The following is a 19803-nucleotide window of genomic DNA, read 5'->3' as shown; positions in this document are numbered from 1 at the left end:
TGGCTGGTGGGGAATAGGAGTTGGTGAGTGCAGATGACATTTTCAGAAGTTCAGTTGACAGGGAAGTAGGGCTCCTGAGCTAGAAGCAGATGAGGACCTGGGGAGGTGGGACCAGAGGTGCCTTGAGGCTGGCCCATAGCAGGCTTGGATTTCAGGACAGTGATGATGATGTGGCTACTAAGGGTTTCACTTGGGCTCTGAGTTCTCTCAGAGGTGTGTTTCCAGGGGTCTTCTGTAGGCACTGGGTTGAGGGTCAATTAAGGAAGAACAGAGTTGTCTAGGTGGAAATCCAGCTGCCAGGTTGGGGGGAGATGTTCTCCTGAGGAAGTAGATTCACAGGGCCCATCAATCACTTTGTTTTAAATTGTGATGAAATACATATAGCATAAAATTTACCACCTTAACTGTTTTTGAGAGCACAGTTCAGTGACATTAAGTACTGATGTGGGTGGCTCTAGAAAGGGGGCTGGGTGGGAGGAGTGGAATCATTTTGTGGAAGCTGTAATGTTAAGGGATAACCAACATCAAAAATGGGCTAAGCCTGAAGAGAATAAAGTAAGTTTCTAGTATCAGGTCTGGAACTATCTGTCCTCACCCAGAATGGGGAAGATGTGTTTGAACTGGGAGTGTCAGGAGTCAGTGAGCTTGTTTTAAGAGTAATACCTAATTATTCATCAATGAGAGCTTGAGTCTCATTAATGGAAGAGCAGTGCTTAGAAAAAAGGAGATGATATTTCTTCTGTCATTTGTGTGACTTGAACTATGCCTAGGACCTCAATTCACAGGCCTTGTGCACAGGAGGGCAGCCAGAATGAAAAGGGGAGGGGACTGGTGTATAGGTACCCTGAAGAATGGTTGGTTGGTCAGGGCAGACTGAAGAGCAGATTCGGGAGAAGTCTGTGATTATAGATCTCCAACGGGCTGCCATAGGCAAGAGGGAATAGGCAGGATCTGGGGGTCCTCAGGCTTACCTTCCTGAGTGTTTGGGATTGACCCATCTTTCTTTCCCCTAGTCTCCCTGCCCAGATGTTCCATCCTTTGGATCTCTCCTTGGATTCCCCTGTTGCTGTCAGGTAGTCCTCCCTAATCCTTCAGGCTAGAGAGAGAAATGGAAGCACTCTTTTGGCTCTTAACCAAATGCTTCCCAGGATGTTCATTTAATGTGCTAGCTGTGTGACCTTGAGCAAGTCACTTAACCTCTCTGAGCACGCATGAGGAACCCATAAACATTTCTGTTTTTCTGAATTGGTTATCTTGCCAAAAGAAAAAAGTCATTTCTACTGTGTCTTGGACTCAGAAAAGTAGAGATAATAATACCTACTTTCCAGGGTCATTGTGAGCATGGAATAAGATAATGCATGTGGAAGTACTTGGCCCAGTGCCTGACCCCTGGTAGGTGCTCCAAAGATGGTGGCTACTATCAGCTTTTAGTAAGCTTTACCTCCTGGTGAGGCTGTAAACTCCCCATTATGATGTCTGCTCCTGTCTCTCACATGGACAGGTATAGTGGAGTGTGACAGCTAGTGATTCTTACCTCTCTAACCTGTTTTCCACCATCCTACTTCTGGCATCTTTGTCCTTTGGAAAAATTCCTCCCTGTTGTCACATAATGCTGGTGGGTTGTCAGTTAAAGTACCCACTACTTCCACCCATTCCTATCCATGACCCGACAGGCTTTTGATCCACAATGCACTAATTGCAGAACTCTATCCTCTAGCAACAGTGATTGGTCGGTCCAAGGGATGAGCCCAGGACCCTAGAAAGACCAATCAGACTCTTTCCCTGGGATTGGTATGTAAAACCTCCCAGAGAGCTGTCTTGAGCACTAAATAAAACAGTCCATGTAAAGAGTTCAGTTCAGGGCTTAGTAAATAAATAAATATCAGCTGTTATTACTATCAATATTGGGGTTTGGGATAATTTTCTGAACACAAAGTTTGGGATGAGTGACTAGTACCACAGGCAAACTTTTTATAAGTCCTCAAACAGAGGGATTGCAGAGGGTGAAATCTGAGTCACCCAGAAAAGTCCACTTCAGAACAACAGCATCCCATATATCCTCTGTGGCTGGGCATGGGAAGGACTCATATTGGGGAAGCCATGTCTGAGGACATTTCCACCATCTTTCTGTCCACCTTCACTGCTCCCCCGCCCCCCCGTGGAGTGTCTCAAGAGTTTTCCAGGCTGACCGCTTCCATTTTCTCACCGTCCACTCACTCCTCAAACCTTCTCACCTGTTTCTGTTGTCATTGCATTGCTGTCATTACTTTGCTAGAATCATCCTCCCCTAAACAGAACCTTGTTCTTGCTATCACCAGTGATCACTTTTCTTCCCCTGGCCAGGGTTTCGGGATTCCTGCCCATATGACCTCCTGCTTCCTGGCTCCCTCTCCTTGATGGCAGCATGACTCATGACTTTCCCAATTCCTTTTCTATGACTCTAACTGCTGCTTGTCAGTTGGCCTCAGCGTTCATCTTCTTTCTCTGGTCCCCTACATGTTGAAAGTCCTTGGGATTCTCCGCTAGGTTCCCTTCTCATGCCATAACCTGCCCCAAGGGAGTTAGCTCTTCGTCATATCCTAAAAGTCTTGGATTTCCAATTTGCTCTCTGGATGAGATCATCCTAAAGGTTCAAGTCATATTGTCACCTGCCTACTGGACTTTTCCATGAAGATCTCTTATAGGCATCTCCCATTCCATGTGCCCTTGTCTTTATCCTCAAATGCATCTTCTTTGGTCTTCCCCATCTCAGAGAATACTGCCACCACCACCCCACCACAATCTCGAGTTCACTGTAGACTCTCTCTCACTCCCTCTCACATGCAACTAGTCACTAAGTCTTATTGCTTTATTGCTTCTACCCCCTCAACATGATGCAGACAACCTTCTTCTCTCTGCAGATTATTAGGTCCTGTCTTGCACCCATCACCATAGAACCTGGTCCATCACAAGTACAGTGCTTGCCGCATTGCACTGTCACAGTGAACCTGGCTCTCTCACACCAGACCTCAAGCTGCTGGAGGACAGGCATTGGATTATGCTCCTCCATGACCTTAAAGGCCAGCAGAGTTGGTGGATCAATTGAACCATTTTTCTCTGTGTGTCAGTCTTCAGTTGATTTTTCAATTGAACAATTTGTCTCTTCAGGTCAAAGTCTCTGACTGAACAATTTGTCCCTGTGGGTCAAATCTTTTTTTTTTTTTTTCAAAATTCAACATTTTCCTGGAAACACGGCTACATCTTCTATTATCGTGGTCTACAAAAATGACCATAAGTCACAGAGAACTTGTCTATTGCTATTCCTGGAATTTCAGACCATGCTATGGTCAATACCTATAATTTCTTTTACAAAGTACGCATTACTTTGATAGTTGTGGTTATTACTTGCATATCAATGGGCACTGTTGTAGTCACCAAATCAGGTATCATTGCAACCTTGCTCCAGTGAGGGAAATATGGGTTTTTGGTATTATAGATCCCATCCATCAACCAGATAGTAATGATTTGGGACTTGGTGGCTACCATTCTGCCCAGCTATTGCCACCTGATTTGCAATGCATGGTTCAGCCCGACTCTTCCATTCACTTCCATTCCTGAGCTGCTCTCAGTATCATTTGGCTTCTCCTTAGTTTCCAACATGCTCAGTTAACCCAACTTTCATTTCATGTCATCTCTTGATGCACATACTCAAAATACCAAGTCCTAGTAGAGCAAATGTAAACCAAAGTACAAGACCATGAGAAGACTTTGTCACCATATGTTAGATTCATATTTGACTGAATTATGTGGTATAAAGGATTTAGAAATATGCTTTCAATTCCCCTTTGCTGCAACTATTTAAAAAATGTCCTGTTTGTGATTAGAACAATTTACTGTTTGCTGATGTTTTGACTTTGGGGTATAATATGTTTTAGTACAAATAACTAGAGACAACTTCTTCCATTGAACACATCTGAGAGTAAATAGTTCAATTGATCCAAGTTGGCTATAGTCAGTTTCAAGGTATGTGTGGTGAATATCAAATGACTCTCTAAAAGATTTGCTTATTTTACATCTTTATTAAACAGCATGTCCTTAGATTAAGTTAAGATGAAAAAAGCTGGAGGGAAGGAGTGTGGCACATAGCTCAGGGGACCCTGCAACACCTACTCTGACCTGTAACACTCAGAGGCTGCTCTCTCCAGGAAAGATCCGTATGCAGAGTCCCAAGGGTGACTTAGACCACACACCCACCCTGTGCCTCCACTTCCTTTTCTAAAGATGGGATGTTGGGATATTAGTACAGGAAGATGACATTCTGCAGAGTATGTTCAAAGAAAGAATGCCCAGTGAGTCTGCCAACAGCACCAAAGGGCTGTGTTGTTGCCATCCTCCTTCCTTTCTGGGGAATTTTATGCTGCTCATTATCCCCCACTCTCTGCTCTCCTGTCACTTAAATCTCAATCTCTGTCTATCTTTCTCTCTGTCCTGGTTCTTTTCCATCAGCATTTAACCTGCTCTCTAAACTCTCCCATCTTAAAAGTAAGAACCCTCTGTCCTCTCCCAGCACTGGCCCATCTTTCCTTTTTGCACAGCCAAGCTCATCCCAGAGTTGTCCTCACTGCCTGCTCTCCTTCCCTGGTTCCCACTCATTCCTCTTTCTTTTGCAATCCAGTGATCACCTTTGCCACTTCCTCTGAAAACCTTTTCAAAGCTGAGGTCACTGTGACCTCCAAGCTGCTCCATCCACAGGGCACAGTTGAGTCCTGATTTGACTTGTCTTTCCACCATGTTTGGACCGTCAGCCACCTTCCCTGCGAACCACCTGTCTTGCCTCTGCCTAGAGATGGCAGCCTCGCTAGGTTTCTGCAATGCACATAGACATCTGGCTCGGTCCCTGCCCTGCCCAGCTTTGAACACTGCAGTTGCTCAAGGCTCAGGTCTAGCTCCTTTCCTTCCTCACCTTCCTCTGCCCGCTTGGTATCCCCTTCTCTGGGATGTTAAGAGTATGAAGAGGCGGGGTCTTTGGGAAGTGGTAAGTCACTGGGGTGGAGCCCATATGAATACATTGCTGCCTTTTGTTGCCGTTGCACATGCTGTTCTCTCTGCCTGGGTACTCCAGTCCCTTCTTCATCCAACTAGCTTCTGCTCAACCTTCAGGTCTTGGCTTAAATTTCAGTTCTTTAGAAAGGCTTCCCGGATCCCTTTCCCAGGCTGGGATAGACCCTCTGCTATATTTGCAATAATGTGACATTCTAGTCTTCTCTGCTAGAATCTAGAATCCTTTTCTCTATCACAATGCACATACTCAACAAATACCGACAACAGATAAAATTCAGGGTGGTTAAGTAACTTGCTTGAAGTCACACAGCTCATCAGTAGCAGATCTCATCTTAAACTGTTTGAGATTAGTTTTGGTGTCTTTCCTCTAAGATCCCACCATACACAGATTCCCTTTAGCAAAACAGTAATCACAACTTGTCAGAGCTGTTGAATGACACATCTTCCCTGCTGAGACATGGGCCTCTAAAGCAGGGGTCAACTGTCTTATTCATTCTTGCACCACCCCCCGCAATTTTAGCTCAGTAATTGGCATGTGGTGGTGAAGTAAACTGTGAATGCTGATGATTGGGTCTCTGTTGACAAGCCCCCCTACTTCTTTTCTAGCTTGAATTTCCTACCAACCACCAACTTTTTTCCTTAACTCAGTTATGGATTGTGCCTCCCTCTTATTTTCATTCTGAATTAAGTCTTTGAAAGAAGGTTTTTACTAATAAAGAGTAAATCAGTGAATAATTGATAGGCATGAATGAAAATAAGACCCAAAATTAAAATACAAGAGGCTAGAAATTGTTGAGACAGAGAAGTTGGGCTCCATATAATACGTGTGGGTTGAACTGCCCACAAGTTACGGCCACCTACCCAAACCTGCCTTTTTTGTCTTTGAATGAATTATTATTTATTTCCTCCTCCAGCCGCCCTCCCATCTTGTCTGGGTTCAGTCCCGGCTGGGGCACTTCCCACTCTCTGGCTCACTTCCTGTTCACACTCTGGTTGGCAAACCCTGGGGAGCACTTCTAAGAGGATTGGGGGTCCCTTCAGGGATGGGCAAATGAGGACCAGAGAGAGAAGTGACAATGGAGCTGTCTGTTCCCCAGGTGTGTATTATGGCAGTGCCGGCCGAGCCTGTCTGTACTTTCCTCCAGAGAGCCATGCTACCTTGTCTGGGTTATTTACCCTCCTCTGGATGTGGAAGGAGAGAAGCAGAGTGTGGAGGGCTGAACTGCTGGGAATGAGGGTGGTGGCGGCTGCATGGATCAGAGGGCAGACTGAGGCCAAACTCAGGAGGAAGGGCAGGACAATGGGCTGGGGCTGGACAGGACAGCAGGTTCTTGTCAAACACACAATTTAATTCCAAGGCTGTATTCCTTGTGCCTGGGAGATTTTCAGCTTGCAATAGTGTCATTTACAGATGGATTTGCAGTGGCGAATTACAAGTTTGTAAGCAACAGCTTCTCTGACGCCTCAAAAAAAAAAAAAAAAAAAAAAAAGCTTATCCCTCTGCAAATTACAAATTCCTAACTAACAGTGTTATCCAACTGAATGCAAAACAAATTCATTACCAACTACATTATTCCACTGAATACCAAATGAATGAATTGCACAGGGTTTTGTGTGGTTTGGGGAATGTGACAGGAGATGGGAAGAAAACAGCCCTCCCCGCGACTTTTCTCTTTTTTATGTTTCTTCCAGACCCACTTCAAGCTGACCAAGGGTGTAGGCAGAACTGGACAGGTATCCGCTGTTGGCATTAAAAGGTGAATGGAGGTTGTGGGGGCAATGATGGGGATGGGATGTACCCGGATGACCACCCTGCTGTCATGTGTGTGCCTCTTTCCTATGATAATATTAGAACCACTCTGGTGTTATCTTATGATGCTGTCTTCTGAAAGCTCACAGGCCTAAGTCCTTGTGAGTGGCAAGACATGTCCTCAAAAAGAGAATCATTCCTACTGGTAGTTAGCCATACAGGAAGATGTGGAGTTGTTCAGCTGAGACCAGAGTGAGAAGATGGGTCTAAGTTTCAGTATTGGAATGGGGTATTCCCTTTGTCTCCCCAGGACATTCCTCTCTTGGGATCAGGCTTCAAGGTGCTGAGACATCTAGGTGGATGCTTCTGGGTGGTGGGTGTGAAGACAGTGTCCATAATGTGCACACAGCCTAGGGTCCATGGTGGGAAGTGGAGTCTGTACTTTGTAACCCAGATTATCTAGTTCCGTCTGACTGTATGGTGTATACTTAATTTATGGTCCTACAAACTTACTTCTTTTCTTTTATGTTTATTTTAGAAAATTGGAAAATACAAATAAATAAAACTAAAAAAACTATTGCAAATCACCCATAATTTTCTTACTCAAAATAACCAACCTTGGGGTGAATTAAGTCTTCCAATTCCCATAGAAAAGTCATTCCTTCAGAAACTCAGCATTTAGTGGTGGACCTGACTGAAAATTTGGTGTCGGGTAGAAGAAATGGTCCATAGGGAAACTACACAAGCAATTTTTGAGGAAGAGCAGGAACCTCAGCAATTAAAAGGCTTTCCCTACTCTGCACCCCACCAGGAGCTTTTCTAGCCTCTGTACCCTTCTGGGCTTCTCTTCTTTCTTCTCCTCTGATCATCTCACCTTTCTCTACCACCTTCCTTAGGAGCAAAAGGAATTCCTCTCCTTGTCTGAGAAATTTAAAATTATTACATGTATAAATATTTGACCAAAGTTTCTTTTATTCCCTGAAGAGTTTCCCATCTAAGAAGAATTTCAATGCCAACTGCTAAAATATACTAGTTTAACCTTGTTTCATGAACACATATTTTTAGGAGCAGGGGATTAGTCTTTAAATGCTAATCTAATTTTGTTCATTAACAATATAGAATCAGCATATTTCTATGTCAATAGATAAATCTGTTTTCTGTTTTAATGGCTGATATTAATCCATATGTTTTCTTTGAATAATCTATCTTTTTTTTTTTTGCTATGCATTCAGGCTGTTTCCAATTATTGCTATTATAACACCCACACATCATCTTTGCACATTTATCTAATTATTTCCCCAGGATAAGTTCTTCGAAGTAAAATTTCTGAGAATGCACTTTCCAAAGGCTTTTGTCATATTGTTAAACTACTTTTCAGAAAGTTCATGCCAATTTATACTCTCATCAGCAGCTTATCTCATTGGCCCACTTACTATAAATGATCTGGCTTTGTCTCAGCTCTGCCTTCAGGTTTTGAAGAAAGAGCTCCTGTGGTCAGTGTAGTGGAACCATGGCAACTAGTGAGAGGTTCCCTGAAGGATGTAGAATCCTGGGGTGCTGGAGGGAGAATGCAAGCAATGGGATCCAGTTGCCCTTCCCTGTGTGGGTTCTTTTACAGTGGCCGTGGAGGGATTTGAAATGGACTGATTGAATTTATGAAGGAAGGCAACATTTCCCTTTAAATGACGATGTGGGATGGATGTATGGTAGTGATGACAGGTATGTGATTGATTATTTATTTGTTTATTTTGCAGTTCCTGCTGGGGGTTGAACCCAAGGCCTTGAGCATGCGAGGCAAGTGCTGTATCACTGCGCCACATCCCAGCCATGATGTGTGATTGAGATGGTGTGATACTCGTGAAGGTGATGGTGGTTACCATGAAGCAGATGGTAACAGGTAACGGTGGTGGAGCTGATAAGCACAATGTCATGGATGGAGATGGTGGCCTTGACTATGGGATGGTGGTTATGGTGGTGGTAGTGGTGGTGAGGTGATGGTGAGCATTTATGATGATGGTTGTGGTGGTAAAGGTAAGTGCAGCATGGACAGGGGAGATGGTGGTGATGGTAGTGCAGTGGATGGTGCTGTGGTGGTGGTCACTGTGTTGCTGATGGTGAATTACGAAGGCGGTAAGAAGGCTGTTGGTGACAGCTTTGTTGGTGGTAATGGTGAGTGCAGTGTTGATGGTGGTCTGCGGGATAGAGGAGAACATGAGAAGCTGGGCTGTTGACCCCACTGCTGGCCTCAAAGGGGAGCAAAAGTTGGGCTGGGTCTTTTCAAGTGTAGGCAAGTACCCCAGGACTGCTGGCAGTGATGGAGGTGTGAAGGGCCTGTGGCAGCTGAACCAACCTTAGAACTCACCGTGTGGGAAGGACGCTGGTCCCCTCCACTCCTGTGTGAGCACCATCCGGCAGCTCCTATCCTTACCTTCAGGTGAGCAGTTTGGAGCACTGGTCTAGACTCTGGCTTCCTCTCTCTTCCCTACTCCCTGCCTCCCAGCACCCCCGTGGATCTCCGAGACTAGCTTTTGCTCAGTCATGTTGCCAGGAAAGAGCCCTTCTCCACCTCTCCAGGTGCAGCATGAAGCCTGCTTGGCACTTGCACATGTGCACAAAGCTACAGGATTCTCTCTTCCCAGGCAAGGATGTCTGAGAAAGTTCAGGAAGATGGCAGGGATGTGTCTGAGTGGCCAGCATCCTGGGCATCAAGGAGTTACTCTGAGAATGGGGCTGAGTCTCTCCCCTCAGACTGTCCCTCTTCTCCCTTCTCCTAGGCCGAAGTCACTGGAGCCAAGTGGGGGGCTCACTTTGGTAGGGGAGAGACATTTTCTTCTTCCATTCTCACAGAGTTTCCATGGTGATGAGTCCAAGAAGCCAGGGGAACTTGGTGAATTAGATCGAGTAACACCCCAGCCCCAGAGTGTCCTCCCAGTCTCTGGGCTCAGGGAGGAGGACTCTAGCTCATTGATGAGTTCACAGAAAAAGGAAGGATGGGGCTGAGAGCATGCCAGTGAAGGTGGTCTGCAAAAGAATCCTGCGCCCTCCTTCCTTACTGTGCCCACCCTGGCTTGCTCCAAAAACTTCCTACCATAGAGTTGTGGTGCTGAGTATGGACCCTCTCAGGAAGAGCTAAAATGGCCACAGAGCACCCCCAGGAGGACAAGTCTGATCCCAAGTGGAGGAAGCATTAGTGGCACCAAGGCAGATGAGAAGGTCAAGGTCATTGGGAAATAGATACGAGGGGCGGATATGAAAGGAAAAAAATCAACCTTGCTTAGCGATTGGAGTTTGCCACCTAAAGTTTGGTTTTCTAAAGAAGAGGCAGGGACCGGTGTTTGAGAACACGGACTGTGGAGTCCAAGTGACCAAGGATGCCTTCACCCGAAGGCTGTGGACTACGTGGAAGATCATAGGTACAGCTCCCAGAGGTGCTCAAGATGCATTTGTTTCTTCTCCCCTTCTCCTTCCTCTCCTCCCCACCTCTTAATGCCCACAACCTCCTGAAGAATTTTGAGGTGCAGTGCTGCCCCTTATTAATTAGCAACTTTCCAATTTTTATTTCAAATTATTCCAGGCACTGGACAGGGACAATCGTGCTGTAGGCTAGGGGCAGTGAGGTATTTTTAGTGCAGATGGGGCCTGTAAGCAAGGACAAGAAAAATGTGTGTGTTGGGGGTGGGGGTGGCAGTGAGGGACAAGAGAGTTTGCTACCTTGAAATGTTGGGTCACCTACCAGTCCTTGGGATGTGGCATTTCTCTGAGGGTGAGAGATCAAACACTCAGAGTTCAGCCAGCATTTGAGAGGAGCCATGCATGCTGGTCATTGCATGCTCACATCATGGATGGAAAAAAAAATCTACAAGTTTTGCTTCTCAAATACAGGTCCTGGGAGCATCACGGCTGTGCACCTGCAGACCTGATGTCAAGGGAATTGTGCCACCCAAACAGAACAGGGTCCAGTTGCCACGAGTCTGGAGGCAGAGAGTTGGGGAATGAACCCCTGCTGTTGGAGTGGAGTCGGTTGGCTGGATGTTTCTCTTTGCTGTGGGCAAGTTCTCTTGGGAAATCTGCTTTAATGAATCTGAAGGAGCAAGTCACAGTCAGTCTCTTGAATGTTCGGATACTCTTCTAGCTGGGATCTCACTTTCTGGGAATCTGAGCCTTGCAGGGGATGACAATTTTCCATCAGGGACTGCAGTTCCCTACCCTATTTCTGGTGCAGTCTAGAGCTCACAACAGGCAGGCTCTGCCTCTCAGTGAGTCCAGGCTCAGTGGACCATTTGGAATGGCCCATGTCTCATGGCCCTGAGCTACCATCTTCCAGAGGTACTGGGAATCAGGCCCAAAGGGCTTATCTTACCCTCACTGGGCAGTTCCCAGTCCAAACCCTAAAAGATGTTTCAGGATGCCTTCTTTCTCCCCATCTGCAGATCCAACCTCTATTCCCCATCTTCTCAGCTCCCCACTGGGATCCTGTAGGAGACCATTGAGGGACCTGGAGCTTTTTTTTTTTTTTCCTTAAAATCTTATGCTGCCTGTGAACGCAGGGCCTTGACATGTGCTGACCATGGTTTCTACCACTGAGCTACATCCCAGCCCCTGGGGCTTCTTCATGAACCTTAAGTACCATTGAGCCACTTTCTCACTCCATTTTGGAACTTCTTTATTTTCTCTTAATGTTTTCCATCTGGATTCTGCTAGTAAATTTATTTTGAGACTGACCATCTTTCTGACCTTTCTCCCATTCTCTTGTTTTTCAGTTGATTCTCTTAAGCTTTCTGGATAAACAATCATATCGTGTAGAAATAGTGATAGCAATTTCTCCTCCCTTCCAAATGTCATGCTTCCTTTTATCTTTTAATGTAATAATGCATTGACTAAAACTTCCAGAACAATGTAAAATAATTGTGGTAATAGCAGGTTTCCCTGGTCCCACTCTGACTTAAATACGAATGTCCCTCATTGATGTTTTATTACTAAGAATGGTGTTGGTATTAGTTACAGACATTGTGTGTGTTATTTTATTTTATTTTTTTGTCACTATGATACACACCTGAGAAAAACTAACTTGAAGGAGGGAAGATGTATTTGGCTCACTGTTCCAGAGGTTTCTGTCTATTGTCATTTGGCTCCATTTTTTCTGATCCTATGGTGAAACTGAGCATCACGACAGGGAGGGCAAGGAGGAGCAAAGTGGCTCATCTCATCGTGGTTGGTTGGGAAGCAGAGAGGGATAGAGGGAGAGAGGGAGAGAGGGAGAAAGGAAGGGGCTGTGGATGAATAATATCCTTGCAAGGCATACCCCCTGTGACCCACTTCCTCCAACTGGACCTCACCTCCTACAGTTTCCACCATCTCCCAATGAGGCCATCAAATTATGAATACATCATAATGCCTATAACTCACTAAATAATAAGAAACAAGAATCTCATACAAATAAAAACAAATGAAAAGTTTGATAAGAATAGAATAGTTACAAAAATGTACTAATTACAAAGAGAAAAAAATAACTTTTGTGGAGGAAAAGCCTGGGATCAAACTGAACATCAATAGGGGATGAATGGAAATCATGACCACTTGATTGGATTCTGTGGGAAAAATGCAACATCATTCCTGCCATAGCTGCATAGTCTCAATCTAATAATGAGGTAGCAGCAGAAAAATATAAACTGAGGACATTACAAAATAATTCATCTGTAATCTTCAAGAGTATCAAGTTCATGAAAGATTGAGAAAGAAAGAGTAACTGTTCTGGACAGAAGGAGACTAAAGGGACATGATTATCAAGTGTAACACAGGTATGGACTGGATTATTTTGTTATAAAAGTACTATTGAAACAACTAGTGAAACTTGAATTGGATCTGAGGATTAAGTGGTAATAATCAATGTTAATTTCCTAATTTTGGTGATTGCTCTGATTGTATAAGAGAATGTCCTTGTTCATGGAAAATATACACTAAATATTTGGGGATTGCTCTGGTGTGAATGTATGTGTCCCTCCAAATGTCTTAGGTTGAAACCTAACCCCCAAGGTAATGGTATTAAGGTGCTATCTATGAGGAATAGGCCTCAACAGACACTGAATCTGTTGGTCCTTGCCCAGCCTCTAGAACTGTAAATAATACATTCCTTTTGTTTATAAAATACTACAAGTAACAAATTTATGTTGTTTATAAATTATTCAGTCTAAGGTATTTTATTATAGCAGTTCAAAAGTGACAGAGGTGAAGGAGTATTAAGTTAGCAGCTTACTCTTCAGTGGTTCGGAAAATAAATTTATCTGTGCTGAACTTCCAAAAAAAAAAAAAAAACTTATGATGTGGCCCTCATGGTCCAATCTCCTCTGAACATTACTACTTTGGGGAACAAGCCTTCAACATATGAGCCGTTGGGGGATGTTCCAGATCCAAATCATAACAGAAACAGATAAATTTTATTATGTCAAGGAAATTTATTTTTATCTAAGAGTTTCCATGAGAATGAATGTTCAATTCTATCAAACACATTTTTGTTAGATGATCACACAATGTTTCCCTTTCTGGTAATTAACATGATTAATTATATGGACTGATCTTGGGATATGTCATTATCATCATTTCTAATATAGCTGTGTTGAAATGGGATGTGGGGGAGACCCATTGCCTGGGAGGAATCTGGTTGAATAGTGGATCTGTATTGTGCCTGTGTCCCAGGGCTGTGATCTGTTCATCCCTTGGTCCTTACTACCCTCTATTACGGTATGGGACCTCAGGCAGTTGCACTGTGATGCCTCAGGGATTGTGCTGAGGTTTGGAAGGGCTGGATGGGGCTTAGCTAGTCCCAGAGAAATCTTCTAAAAGCCGATCAGATCAGATAGCTTCTTTCAATGATTCCTTATTGACTTCAGCAGAAACCCCAAACTTTTAGTTAAACTGCCCAGGCTTTTTTACTACTGGCCTCTGCCATGCCTCCCTCACCATCCCTAACGTCTCCCTTCTAACCACTCAAAACTCCTGGCAGGTGGCAAACCCAAGTCTCCCTCTGCTTCTCTTATGCTGCTTCTCTTCCTGGAATGTCCTCCCTCTCTTCCTTCCCCAGGCAGGACTCACTCCTCAGCCCCTGGGCTCACTGCCTCTTTGGTACTTAGCAGGGGAAAGGTGGTTTCTATGTTTCAGTCTATCTCCAGGAGCCCAGGGGGCTGCAGACTGGCCTCACCCACCCCAGGTCCCATCTCCCAGTCTGGAGCCTGTCCCACAACAAGTGTTGCTCAGTCAGCCCTCGGTGGAACATTTCACTCACACTCATGGACACACTCTGCTTGAATGTCCCTACCTCCCAGCCTGTGACCCACAGGGCTTTCTGTCCCAGCTTCAAGAGCACAGGGTACAAGGAGGCCCAAGTTGCCGGCCTCACAGGCGACTGCTGCTCCCTGGAGCCTCTTTAGAAAATGCAGCCGGCCTTGTTTCTTCCTAGTAAACAGCAGCTTAGCACAGCATTGGGGCCCCAGGGGAAATTGATTCCCCCAAAGCTGCTGCCATTGGAGATGCAGGAGGGGGAAGCCAACTGGGCCCAGGAGGATGGGAGGGAGGAGGCAGAAGGGGTTGTGATGGACTGCATCCCCCTGGGTCTCCTGCACGTCTTACCTGATCAGCTCTGTCCCTGCCTTTCCGTTGGGCCTCAGGCTCATCCCCTGCCCATCTGCCCTCTAAGGTCTTCTCACGTCTTCCTTTAGAGGATTCACTTCAACTCTGTTTTCCCCAACCACCAGGCAGCCAGCTAAAGCTCTAACCACTTGGGACAAGATGATATCAAATAGACAGCTACTAGACAGCTAAACCTGGATTGGAGTAGGGGTAGCCCAGGCCTCTTCTTTTTGGGTTTCCCCCAAGCAATCTGAAATTATACAACATGTTCCTGGACAAGAATTTGATGAAAAGTCAGGTGACAGAACTTCAAGGGTCATGAATTTGATGAGAGATCGGTTGTAGAGTTAAACAGAACCTTGTTCCAATTCCGGCTACCCCCCACCTCTTATTAGCTGTATGATCTTGGGCAGGTCATTTACCCTCTCTGTGGAACACCTAGAGAGCTGGTCGTGAGAATTACATAAGGTGACTGGCGAACAGTGAAACAGTTAGCTCAGTCCTTGCCACATATTAGGAACTCTGACGGAGGTATGAATGCCCCTTCCTAGTGTTTTATTACTCAGAATCTTGTTGGTGTTGGTTGCAGATATTGTGCTAGTTAGCTTTTTGTCTCTGTGACAAAATACCTGAGAAAAACAACTTCAAGGAGGAAAACTGTTGCTATAAATCAGAGATCAGAGTAGGCTGGGCCATAGCTGTCACCTGACATGTCTTCACCTTCCTTTGTGGTATGGAGAAACCTAGGCCCAGAGAAGGGCAGCACATCAAGTGGCTGTGCCCTCCCCTCAGCCTGGCCTTAGGTCTACTGAGGAGGGCTCTCTGCTGATAGTAATAGCTTTAGTCACAAAGACCCTGTTGCATGAAGTCTGGGGTCTTGGACTTTGCCCCATGCACATCTTGAGCAGTCACTATTTAATACAATTTTATATTGCACTTACTAAGTGCCAGGCACAATTATAGGTGTATATATATATATATATATATATATATATATATATATATATTTGCCACATATATGTATACCATAATATATACCATGTATAATAACTATTATACATATTAATTTTAGTCCTCTTTACAAACTCATGTGGTAGACACTGTCATTATGCCCCTTTTACAGATAAAGGAACGGAGTAGTTCAATGGCTTGCCCAAGGTCACCTAGTGAGCAAGTGGGAGAGCCACTGTTCATCAGCAGAAACCTCACCCATTGGTGAGGTTCCCCCTCTTGAGACAACACAGTCTAGCCCTCTGGTGGGACCCTGTAGGGTACTGGGCACCAGAAACCTGTCTCCTCCCTACACCCTGATGCAGGGGCTCAGGAGGCATCCTTGGGAGTGCTTGGCAGCTTGTGCCTGGGCACAGTGGAAGCGGCAGCTTTGTCCTACAAATGCCAATCACCAGAGGCCACATCTCAGGCCATAGCAGGTATTTCCCTGGAGAGGACAGAGGAAACTTGGAACAGAAGAGCTCTTTATTATTCAGAATAACCGCACTATTTAATTTACTATTAATAATAGCTCTTGAGTCAACCTTCTCTTGAGAAGTGAGAACTAGAAGGATGTCCCTCTCTTCTCTCCCCTCCTCCCTCCTTTTCTGCCTCCCTTCCTTGGAATGATGTGGACTCAGTCACGAATGATTGAGCTGTTTGGGGGTTGGCGTGGGAGAAATGGAGGCCCTATTCATGCGGCAGCCTGGTTATCCCTCCTCCTTGCTCTGCTGTTCCTGCGTGGGTCCCTGGAGGCCACCACCCCTCTCCGTCAGATCCCTGGGGGGAGAGAGATGGCTTCTGCCCTCCTGGGCTGAGCAGGAGGGTGGAGGCCTGGAGGCTGTGTTCCAGGTGAAAACAAGGGAAGGCTGGACTTGGCGATCCTTGCCCTCCTCTGGAGGCAGGAGTGTGTGCACAGGGGGCCACAGGCAGGGGCTTCCTTTAGCAATCTACCCTCCACCCTCTGTGTCTGTTGAGGGTCCATGGTAAGAAGGAACCTAGAGAACAGGGCCAGGGAGAAGACTTGACCCCAGGCCAGGGGAATGATCAGTGTGAAGTTCAGCAGATGCAGGGGACCCAGAACCAGAGGCACTTGGTTTCTCACCCACAGCCTTCCCAAGAGCTTCTGGAATGCACGGAGACCCTGGAGTGGCAGAGTCTACTGACACAGTAGATAGGAGCATGACTCATGCCACTGTAAGGTAGTGCTTCAGGGGCAGGACAGCAAAGTCTGGGTGGAAGTCATAGGAGGCGAGGACTTAACACTGGATTCAGAGGTGGAGGCTCTCCTGACCCCAGAGGCAGGGGTGCAGAGACTCTCTTCCAGGGTCGTTTGGTCCTGGGCTATTCATGTAAGGCGGCACCTGGGCTCAGAGTTAGAGCATGCTGACTGTCTCCATGGGCTGTGGGGTGAAGGTCTCTCAGGACTGCAGGCCAGTATCTTGTCCCACCTCCCCATCCCTGTGACATAGCCTGCCAGCCCCGTCTCCTCTCTTTCTGACCTCTCCACACCCTGCCCATCTGTGGAGTGGGTTGAATCCTAGACAGCCCTGGGTGATTGAAGAGTGCTCTGTAGCATGTGCTGTGGCCATCTTCAGTCTGGTTGATGTGACACGGTTTTCTTGCTGAGCCAGATCGGGGCTCCACATACCTGCACGCTGGCACTCCTAGCCACACGCACAGCTGGGCTTTCACTGTGAGGGCCCCACTCTTTATTCAAGGAGCAGTCTCGGGTGTCTGAATGGATGCTTGAAGATTCCGTCTTTGCAATTAACACGCTGCTGCAGTATTATTAGCCTCTGATAGGCAGGTCTGCCTTTGCCAGAGACTATAAATATGTGGGGCCAATGACTCAGCAAATCTGTTGCTATTTTTCTTGCAGGTCCGTGTGGATCTGTGTCTGTGTACACCATGGCCCCATCTCCCAGCAGCTCCCATGGCTTGTATCCATGGAAACCAGTCCTCCCCAATACGGTACTCCGCTGACAAACATGGGAGTCTCCCCAGCCCCCTCCCCACCTTGGAAAGAGCATGGACCACAGGGGCTCCCAGACAGCAGTTGCTTCGCAGGTGCAGCAAAGCCAGGCCTTCAAATCCTTCCCCTGCTGGTTTGTGGTCAAGGTTGCATCACCTGCTGAAGCCCGGCGAGGGGGCTCTTACTGAGGCCTGGCCCCTAGTGGGACTGAGCATGGTCGGGCAGTTCCTGAGGGCTGAGGGAGGCAGGGAGGCTGCTGCCTATGGTGAGAGGGAAGCTGAGGATTAGGGAAGGGATAGTGGTGGGGAGGCAGTGGGATAAACACTTGGGGGTCTTGTCTCCTGACCAGGAGTTGTGGGCAGGGAGAGAGCAAGAGCTTCCCATCCTTCCAGGAACATTCATGTTTGCCTCTTTTGTGCCAGGCGGGCTGGGGGTCACCCTGGTGGGAGGTGCAGATGGGCAGTGCAGAGGAGTGGGCAGATGAGAGATACCTCTCCAAATTTAACCTCTGGCTCCTATTAGTGGCATTCCCTTGAGGAAGTTGCCCAGGTTTTCTGGCCTGTAAAATGGTAGGTAGGTCGTACCTCCGTGGCTGGGCTGGGTGAGAAAAATCAAACAGCTCTGAGGACAGTGAGCATCTATTGTACTAACTAGAAACAGCCATCCTCATGTCTCTTGCTTTTTTCCCTTCAGGGTCAAATGGGGGACTCTGACTTTCTCTGTCCTTGATTTCTTCATGTTCAAAATAGGTAGAAGCAGCTTCCAAGACTCTTCAGAAGTGAAGGATTGGATGGTGGACTCATCCCATGAACCTCAACAGACACTATGAAGAACAGCTTGCTTTTCTCTGGCTTAGAGAAAGCAGGGATCAGGCTGATGTCACAGCTGCCGCCTCCATGGCACATGGAAGAGCAGGACACCCAGCCCTCCCTTGAAGCTCCCGATGTGACTAGAGAGACCCAGTGAGCAGCAAGGCCAGGTTTTCTTGCCGCTTCCCTGTGGCACTTTCGCCTTCTGTGACTTGTCTGTCTAGGGTAGGAGAAGGACTCAAGGCACTGGGGTCTGAGCTCCAAGGACACTGGGTCCATTCCTGGTATCCAGACCACTTAAATCCTTGTTCTCGAATCCCCAGGGTGACTGAGGATCTGAAACCATGGAGTACCCTTTCGTTAGATCATAGTGAAATCTCATACCGAGCTCCTGAGTAGCCACATCATTTCACAGATGTGGAAACTGGGGCTCAGAGAGTTTAGGGACTGGTCCAAAGTCACCCAGATGCAGCGGCAGAGTGGGGACTTCAATCTTGCGCCTATCTGCCCCCAACCCTGGAGCGCAGGTGAACCTCCTCACGTCCATCGGGAAGTGAGAGGATGTCATTAGTACACATGACTTCCAGGAGAAAGCCACTTGCAGAACAATGCCTGCAGGAAGGGTGCAGGTGTCAAAACTGACTGTGCAAGTGTGTGTGCGAGTGTGTGTGTGTGCACGTGTGCGTGTGTGATGTGAGTAAATGCATAGAAGGGGGCCTGGAAGGAGATTTATCATGCCATTTGAGCAGTCTTCCTTTCCAGGTAGGAGAGGGGAGTGAGGCAGGGTCAGGGGACATGTCCCTTTATCATTCAATTTATTTCAGAATTGGTTAAATTTCTGTTACAATAAGGATGCATTCGTGCACTGCTCATGCAATAAAGACATTGTCCTCAGGAGATGGGGTGGCCCATCTTACGCCATGAGCAGTGCCCTCTGGGGGCTGTGGCGTGTGCTGACCTGTGGGGAGGCTGCTTCCTGGGAGCTCCTCAGACAGATATGACTTTTTTGGGGGGGCGGTTCAGGAAACTTTGTGCTGTTCCTCTGCCCTTCCATAACCTAGAGAGCAGCTTCTTCACCCATTTTATAGATGGGAACCCTGAAGTCCCAAGACCAAATGTTGAAGAGCTCCATTGCCTTGGCTTGGTTGGTTAATACACCTGCCTAATTGGCAAGGTTCAGACAGTCATGAGCTTTGTCTCCGATGGGCCTGGCTTTGACTTTCCATGGTGAGTAACAGATTCTCTGAGCTTCAGCTTTCCCATCTGTAAAATGGGGTTGATGCAACTCACTTGAAGAGTTGTTGTGAGGGATGCAGGTAATCAAGTTTGCTTAGTGGCCATCACAGGACATGGACTTCATTCATGATCGTTTCCCTACTCACTTTTCTTTTCCCTTTCTTTGTCAGAGGGACAGCATTCTAGACTAACATAGGCTTCGACTTGAATCCTGGCTTGGCCACATAGAAACTGTTGCCACACGTTGAGTTCGGGTTAGGTGCCAGGAGTCAAGGGCTAGAGGCATAGCCCCCTTGATGCTGACTCTGCCACCTACCCCACTTTACAGATGTGGAAAGTGAAAGATCAACGTTAGGCTGCTCTCGTGAAATGACTTAGAA

This window comes from Sciurus carolinensis, chromosome 2 (assembly GCF_902686445.1).
Source record: "Sciurus carolinensis chromosome 2, mSciCar1.2, whole genome shotgun sequence".
Lineage (NCBI taxonomy): Eukaryota > Metazoa > Chordata > Mammalia > Rodentia > Sciuridae > Sciurus > Sciurus carolinensis.
The sequence above is the reverse complement of the archived record's forward strand: the minus strand, read 5'-3'. Positions refer to the sequence as shown.